The following is an 8,029-nucleotide window of genomic DNA, read 5'->3' as shown; positions in this document are numbered from 1 at the left end:
TTTACAAAATTAAAAAATATAGTACAAAAAATTAAAGAAAAATACTTTAACAAAAATTTAAAATAAAAATAAAATTTTCTCTTTCTGTATTCAAGAAAAAGAAAAGAAATGAAAAAAAAAAGAAAAGAAAGGAAAAAAAGAAAGAAAACGAAATAGATGGACCAGCGAACAGACTGCAACACGATTGGAATTCCATCGGTTTCCCCTAAAGTCAAACTCTGAAGCACGTTATAGTCTGCATACTAAGCAGATGGAGAGACTTGTGGTGTTTCTGAAGAAAGGTTTGCCCAATTGGGCAGGGCTTAGTGTAACAGCTCCATTCTCCACTAGATGGTGCTGCTTAGCTTACTGGGGTGGATTGTGGTGCTTGCAGGTGTCTATGCACATGCGGGAGGGGTAAAATGATGAGACCTAGCTACCCAGTCTCTAGTAGCAGAACTCTCTTCTCCCAGATCAGCAATCGTGTAACTGTCCTTTGTTCCTGCTCCATCCACTCCCAGCTTTTACACTGTCCATGACCAAACCACCAGGTTGCCAGGCAGCACCTCCCTCCTGGGTTTTACTTCAGATGTGGCTGTGTTTCCCAGCCCATCCCTTCTGAGAGAATGTGGTTTTGACCTACTCAGACCTTCTGGGAAAGGGACTCCCCAAACAATGGCTGGGTGCCAGCCACATCCGAGAACGTTTGTGGTACTGAACTGCTGCCGATGCTCAGTTCAGTGCCACAGAAAAAGTGCTGGCCTGCCCCAGAAAAAGTTCACGGGATCATGTAGCAGCAACATTTCAGGGATTATGGAAAATCATAACACACATCTGATATAAATTATCTTTATACTCTGCAGCAAGCAACAAGACAGAATCTTAAATGAATATTTCGACAAAAGAGCATTTAGGTTTTGGGTCTCAGATCTCACTTTTACAGATGACTGTATACAGGCCTCATGGGAATTTTTTCATATGTCCATGGAAGACGAATAGTGTCACTGAAGTATTTTTAGTCAATCTATACACAAAGAATTATTTTAACTTGAGAAATAAGAAATTCTTTCTGACCTTTATCATTCTGAATAACAAGCTACTCTAGTCTACCAATAAAACATATTTTCTTACATAAATTATGTTAATTACTAGCATGAGTTATAGATAACAGATTTGTAGCAGCCTTTTCTGGAGTATGTGTTTCCAGATTCTAATATTAGATGACTATCTCTAAATTGTGAATCTTTTTCAAAATAGCTTTATTGAGATATATTCAAGTCACACTAAGTCTTCCGATTTATGAGTACACGTTTATGGTCTTAGTATATTTACAATGTTGTCCAAATTTTAGAGCATTTTCATAACCCTTTACCTTCTCCAGATCCCATACTCATTAGCATACTCCTTTCTTTTACTACTCCCTCCTCTCTCCAACCCTAGGCAACCACTAATCTCCTTTGTGATTCCATACATATGCCTATTTGAACATTTCATACAGAATTACACAACATGTGATTTTTTGTGACTGACTTCTATTACATAGCCCAATGTTCTCAAGGTTCATCTGTGTTGTAGTAGGTATTAATACTTCATTTTTTTTTTGTTGCCAAATAGTATTCTGTTGTATGAATGAATCCCATTTTATTTCTCCATTCATAATTGATGGACACTGAGATTATGGTAACTTTTGGTTTATTATGAGTATGAACACTATGTACAAATTTTGTGTCCATTTCTTTCATATCTGTTGGATATATACCTAAGAATGGAATTGCTGAGTCGTATGGTAATTTTATACTTTATTGCTAGATGTTTGCAAAGTGGATGCAGCATTATACATTCCCCAAAGCAGTATATGTGAATTCCAATTTCCTCACACTTTCATAAGACTTGTTTTTATCTGTCTTTTGATTATAGTCAACCTACTGGTTGTGATGTGGTATTTAATCATGGTTTTGATTTTCATTTCTTAAATGAATGATAATGTTAATTATTTCCATATCTTCTTATGAACAATCTCTAATCAAATTATATTATTATTTTTAAGAATATAATCTTAATTGGTTTGGAAGAATTCTTTATGTATTCTGGATTCAAGTGCCTTACCAGATAATGATTTTTAAATATTTTCTTCCACTTTATGGTTTGTTTGGTTTTTCTTACTTTCTCAATGGTGTTCTTTGAAGTACAAAAACTTAGTTTTGTTGAGATCCAATTTATCTTTTTGTTGTCATCATTGCTCAAGCTTTGGGTGTTATTCTGATACCATTGTCGAATCTACATTGCCAAACATATGTGTATGTTTTCTTCCAAAATTTATATAGTTTTAGCTCTTATATGTAGATTTTTAATCATTTTGAGTTAATTTTGTTATAGTGTGCGATAAAGATTTAAATCATTCTTTTTCATGTGGATAACTAGTTGTCCCAGGACCATTTGTCTAACGGGTTATTATTTCTCACATTGAATTGTATTTAAACCTTTACCAAAAGTCATCTGACTATAAATGCAAACATTATTTCTGGAGTCTCAATTCTATTTCATTTATCTAGTACATATCATGTTGATTTTACTGTACATTTTGTAGTACATTTTGAAATCAGAAAATGGGAATCCTTTAAATTTGTTTTATATATAAATTTTCAGGCAATCCTGTGTTCCTTGCATTTTCATATAAATTCTAAGATCATCATGTTAATTTCCCAACAATCCAGCTCAGATTTTGATGGGGATTCCTTGAATCCACAGATGAATTTGGAGATTATTGTTATCTTAATATTAATATTTTTGTTGTATAAGCTGTTTCCATATGTTTAGGTCTTATTTAATTCCATTTAAAATTTTTTAAACAATGTATTATATGTTAATATACAAATCTTACATTTATTTTTTCAAATGTATTCTTATTTTTTATGCTATTGCACATAAATTATGTTCTTAATTTCATTTTCATATTACTTGCTGCAAGTGTATAAAAATATGTTTGATTTTAATATGTTGATCTTGAATCTTGAAACCCTTTTCCTTTATTTCTTTATTTCTTTATTTAGAGAGTGTAAGCATGGGAGGGGAAGAGAGAGAGGAAGGGAGAGAATCCCAAGCAAGCTCCATGCTGTCAGCACAAAGCCTATGAGGGGCTCAGACTCACAAACCGTGACATCATGACCTGACCAACAAGTCAGATACTTAACCCATGGAGCCACGTAGGCTTGAAATCTTTTCAGTTCTATTTATTTTAATTATTTATCTAAATATTAATTTATTCTAATAATATCTATTCAAAATTCTAATAGTTGCTACTTAAACTTCTTGGGATTTACTATATATAGCATCATGGAATCTGCAAATAGAAATTACTTTCTTTTTTTTCTAATTGTGATACCTTTCATTTCTTTTCCTTGTCTAGTTGTATTGATGGGAGTATCTAGTCCAACCTTAATATAAATGGTGAGAATGTACATCCTCTTCTTATTCCTGTTCTTAGCAGTAAAAATTCAGCTTTCCACAATTAAGCATCAAGTAGCTATGGATTTTTCTAATATTCATTTTATCACTTTGATTAAGTTTCCCTCTATTCCAATTTGGTTTTTAACAAGAGATGCTGAGTTTTGTCAAATGTTTTTCTGTATCTGTTGAGTTGATCATGTGATCATTTCTTATTCCATCAAGGTTGTGTATTATATTAAACAAACCTCACATTTTTTTTCTCAAATTAGAAATCTGGAAGCCATACTTGAAATCCTATTCATTGCCCTAAACTCTAAAATTCTGTTTATTCTACACCAATAACATTTTTTCTCCATTTCCAATGCCTCTGTCTCAGTAAATATATTTCCTGTCATTTAATATCTTGATTACTTTAAAAGCCTCTTAATTCATTTGTTTTTACACTTCTTTTTGCTTGTTTCATTCCAATAATTATCTACAATGATATTCAAGTAATCATTTTAGATCATAAATGTGATCATGTTTCTGTCATGCCTAACGTCCTCCTGTGACTTCTTTTTTTAAATAAAAAGCATGAACTCCAAAGGTCTTTAAAAATTTTACTACAAAATTGATCCTCTAACCCTCATAATTTTGTAAAGAGTCCACATTTGTTTGAAATGCTCTATCACTCACAACAGACAAACGGGACTATTTTTTTTCTTCCACATCTTATCATTATGATCCAGTTATGAGAACTAGACTCTAATAAATAGTCACACCTGTGGCTTTACTCTTGAAACAGAGGGCTAGTAAGTCAACTCATTAGTTTAGATGTCCTGGAAAAAAAAAAAAGGCAACATTGTCTTGCAGTGGTAATATGTTCTATATGTCCTACAACATCAAGGACAGCATATTGAACAGAATTTTTCTACTAGAAAAGAATGTTATGTTTTTCTTTTCTATCTTATTATCCAACTGTTGGGACACCTGGGTGGCTCAGGTGGTTAGGCGTCCGACTTCAGCTCAGATCATGATCTCATGGTTTGTGGGTTTGAGCCCTGCATCGGGCTCTGTGCTGACAGCTCATAGCTTGGAGGCTGTTTCAGATTCTGTGTCTCCCTCTCTCTCTGACCCACCCCTGCTTACACTCTCTCTCTCTCAGAAATAAATAAAACAGTAAAAAAATTTTACTATCCAACTGTTTATTGGAAGTACAAACTAAATATTATTTAGTTTTGCTTCTCCAAACAATAAAAGTGGTTATATGTACTATTACACTACAATTCTCTATAAGAAAAGTGTGCTACATCAAACTCAAAAGTCTCTGTACAACAGAGTTTGGTAGACAACCTACTGATTGGGAGAAAATATGTGCAAATCATATATTTGACAAGGGTTTAATATCTAAAATGTACAAAGAACAACTTAACTGCAAGAAAACCAACAACCTGATTAAAGAAGGGGCAAAGGATCTGAATGCACATTTTTCCAAAGAAGACAAACAGATAACATGAAAATTATGCTCAATCTCACTAATCATCAAGGAAATGTAAATCAAAACCATAAAGAGATATCACCTCACTCCTGTCAAAATGTCAATATCAAAAAAAGAAGTAAGAAGTGTTTTGAGTATGTGAAGAAAAGAGAGCTCTGCGCACTCTTGCTGGGAATATAAATTGGTGCAGACACTATGGGAAAGAGTATGAAGTTTCCCCCAAAATTAAAAATAGAACTGCATGATCTGGCAATTCCACTTCTGAGCATTTATCCAAAGAAAATAAAAACACTAATTCAAAAGGATATATACACTCTCATATTTACCACAGCATTATCTACAATAGCCAAGATATGGAAACAACCTACGTGTCCATCAATGTATGAATGAATAAAGAAAATGTGGTATATATATATATATATACACACACACACACACACACACACACACACACAATGGAATATTATTCAATCATTAAAGGAAGAAAATTTTGCCATTTACAACAGGGATAAACCTGTATTATGATAAATGGAATATTGGATAGAGAAAGACAAATGCCACATAATCTCACACATATATGGAATCTAAAAACAAAACAAAAACTAAGCTCACAGATCCAGAGAACAGAGTGGTGGTTGTTAGAGGTGGGAGTTGGGGGTGGGTGAAATGAGTGGTCAAAAGTTACAAATGTTTAATTATAAAAGAAATAAGTCACGGGGAATGTAATGTACAGCATGATGACTATAGTTAACAGTACTGTATTTTGGATGTTTGAAAGTTGCTAAGACAGTATAATCTTAAAAGTTATCACCATAAGAAAAAATCTTTGTACCTATGATGGTGATAAATGTTAACTAGACTTACCATGGTGATCATTTTGCAATATATGCAAATATTGAACCATTATGCTGTATACCTGAAACATATTAATATGTTTTATGTCAGTTATAGCTCAGTTTTTAAAAGTGTGTGTATGTATATCTACATTCAAATTTACATATATCTATTCCTTCCTTCCTTCCTTCCTTCCTTCCTTCCTTCCTTTCTTCTTTCCTTCCTTCCTTCTTTCCTTCCTTCCCTTCTCCTTTTTCTCTTGCCATTTTTTTCCAGAGCAAGATTCAGAGAAATGGAAAGTCTAGACAGTTTTATGTTGCTCCATCAGTATTAGCAGGCTTTGTCTCTAAATTTTGTGGGATGGTTTTATATATTAGTAAATGTCTTCAGGCTATTCCTTATAGAAGTGACTTTGGTCTTTGGGATTAGAAACACTTGCGTTGCTCTCACAGGGTTGACCTGGTCTTATGTTTATTTTAATGTTCTATTACTACTGTCCTTAACTGTTGAGCAGAGAGCCTCTCACCGTTATTTCACACTGTGTATTGGCTCTGGCTATTACATGGTTTGGAACCACTCATTTCTCTTGAATTTTCCCTGAGATGATTCTGTCCTTTGTTCTATCAGAAAACAGAATAATATGAAATGTATTGTTTCAATTTACTTATTTCTAAATTACAACTTTCTTGTAACATTTGGTCATATTGTTTATTTTTATTCTGAATCCCAACAATACCCTTAGAAGACCATCTCTCCTGGGAATTTCTCACTTATATGTCATTGTTCAACATGGAATTCCTTTCAAATGCATCTTTACATGAATCAACCCCTTCTATTTGTCAATCACAAATCTAAAGTGATTGTGCAGAAGTACAAGATCTTTAAATTCTCCAGCTGTGTACACCCAAACACACCCAGAGTACTCAATCTTCCCTCTTTTACAAAATATAATATTTGTGTATGTTTTCTTATTATTTGTGTGTAGATGTTGTTACTATTAAGTAGATTATAAAATTCTCACATATAGTGTCTCTGCCTCATTTAATCTATATTCCCAAATCACTTGGCATGGAACTTTGTATATAATCTAATATTAATAAATACTTCAATAAAAATTTGTGACACAAGTGGTTAAAAAAATAACCAGCATTATAGAGTAACAGTATAGAAAGTAAAATAAAGTATTCCAAGAGGTGTCTGAATGTCTGGGTCAGTTAAGCATCTGGACTAATTTCAGCTCAGGTCTTCATCCCTTGATTCCTGGGGTCAAGTCCTGCATCATGCTCTGAGATGACAGTGTGGAGGCTGCTTTTGGGATTCTCTCTCTCTCTTTGCCAGCCCTTCTAAATAAATAAGTAAATAAACAAATAAACATAAAAAATAGTAAATAAAATATTATTTGATCTTTATAATTTTATAGTAGACAACTCCATATAGATATTTAAAAACAGTTCAATGAGCTTTTCTTACTCTAAAATAACTAAAATTGTTCAGCTGAAATACAACTATTTCCCCAAACCTATAGTTTACTAAAAGTATTTGTATGTATAATTTTAAGAATAAATCTGCTATAATAATATATAAGTATCTGTAATAATATACAAATATTGAATGTATCTCTTCTTCCAAATTCAACATGTATGTCCTTCTCTCTATACTAAGTTATATAACTATATCACTGTTATAACAAAAGGAAACTTTCCTTTATCGATTTATTCATCAAAGTAAATTTTACTGAGTATTTCTTATATATTAGAATTACACAGGAATATCTGGTTTGAACTTACAGATGTCATAGTTCCAAAATACTGACAGTTATATTTTAAAACCAGGTGATAAGAAAACTATGGATTATATAGAGGAAATGTATCACCATACACTTAATATGCAGTGTGGTCATTGTTGAAAGGGGGAATTGGTAAAGAATTATAAAGGAGACTGGAGCTCAAGAATTATAAAGGAGACTGGGGCTAAATCTTGGAAGATCAAGTAATTTTATATTGATTATATATTCTTTACTTTGCATTTTGTTAAACAATTTTCATGTTATGTTTTATTGAAGTCTCTCTCACATTCTATAAAGTAATTTTATTATTACTCTTTGAGTTTTAGTTGAAGAAATGGGATTTCACATAGTTTAAATAACCTGCCCAATAGCATTTAACTGATTAATGTCAAAACTCATATCCATCCAAATTAAACTGTGTCTAAAGTCCACACTCTTAACCTACTTTACCTTACTGCCATCCAAAGGGAAATTTCTGTTTTTTCACCCTTTATTTTCACTCTTTC

The sequence above is a fragment of the Crocuta crocuta genome, unplaced genomic scaffold (assembly GCF_008692635.1).
Source record: "Crocuta crocuta isolate KB4526 unplaced genomic scaffold, BGI_CrCroc_1.0 scaffold300, whole genome shotgun sequence".
Taxonomy (NCBI): domain Eukaryota; kingdom Metazoa; phylum Chordata; class Mammalia; order Carnivora; family Hyaenidae; genus Crocuta; species Crocuta crocuta.
The sequence above is the reverse complement of the archived record's forward strand: the minus strand, read 5'-3'. Positions refer to the sequence as shown.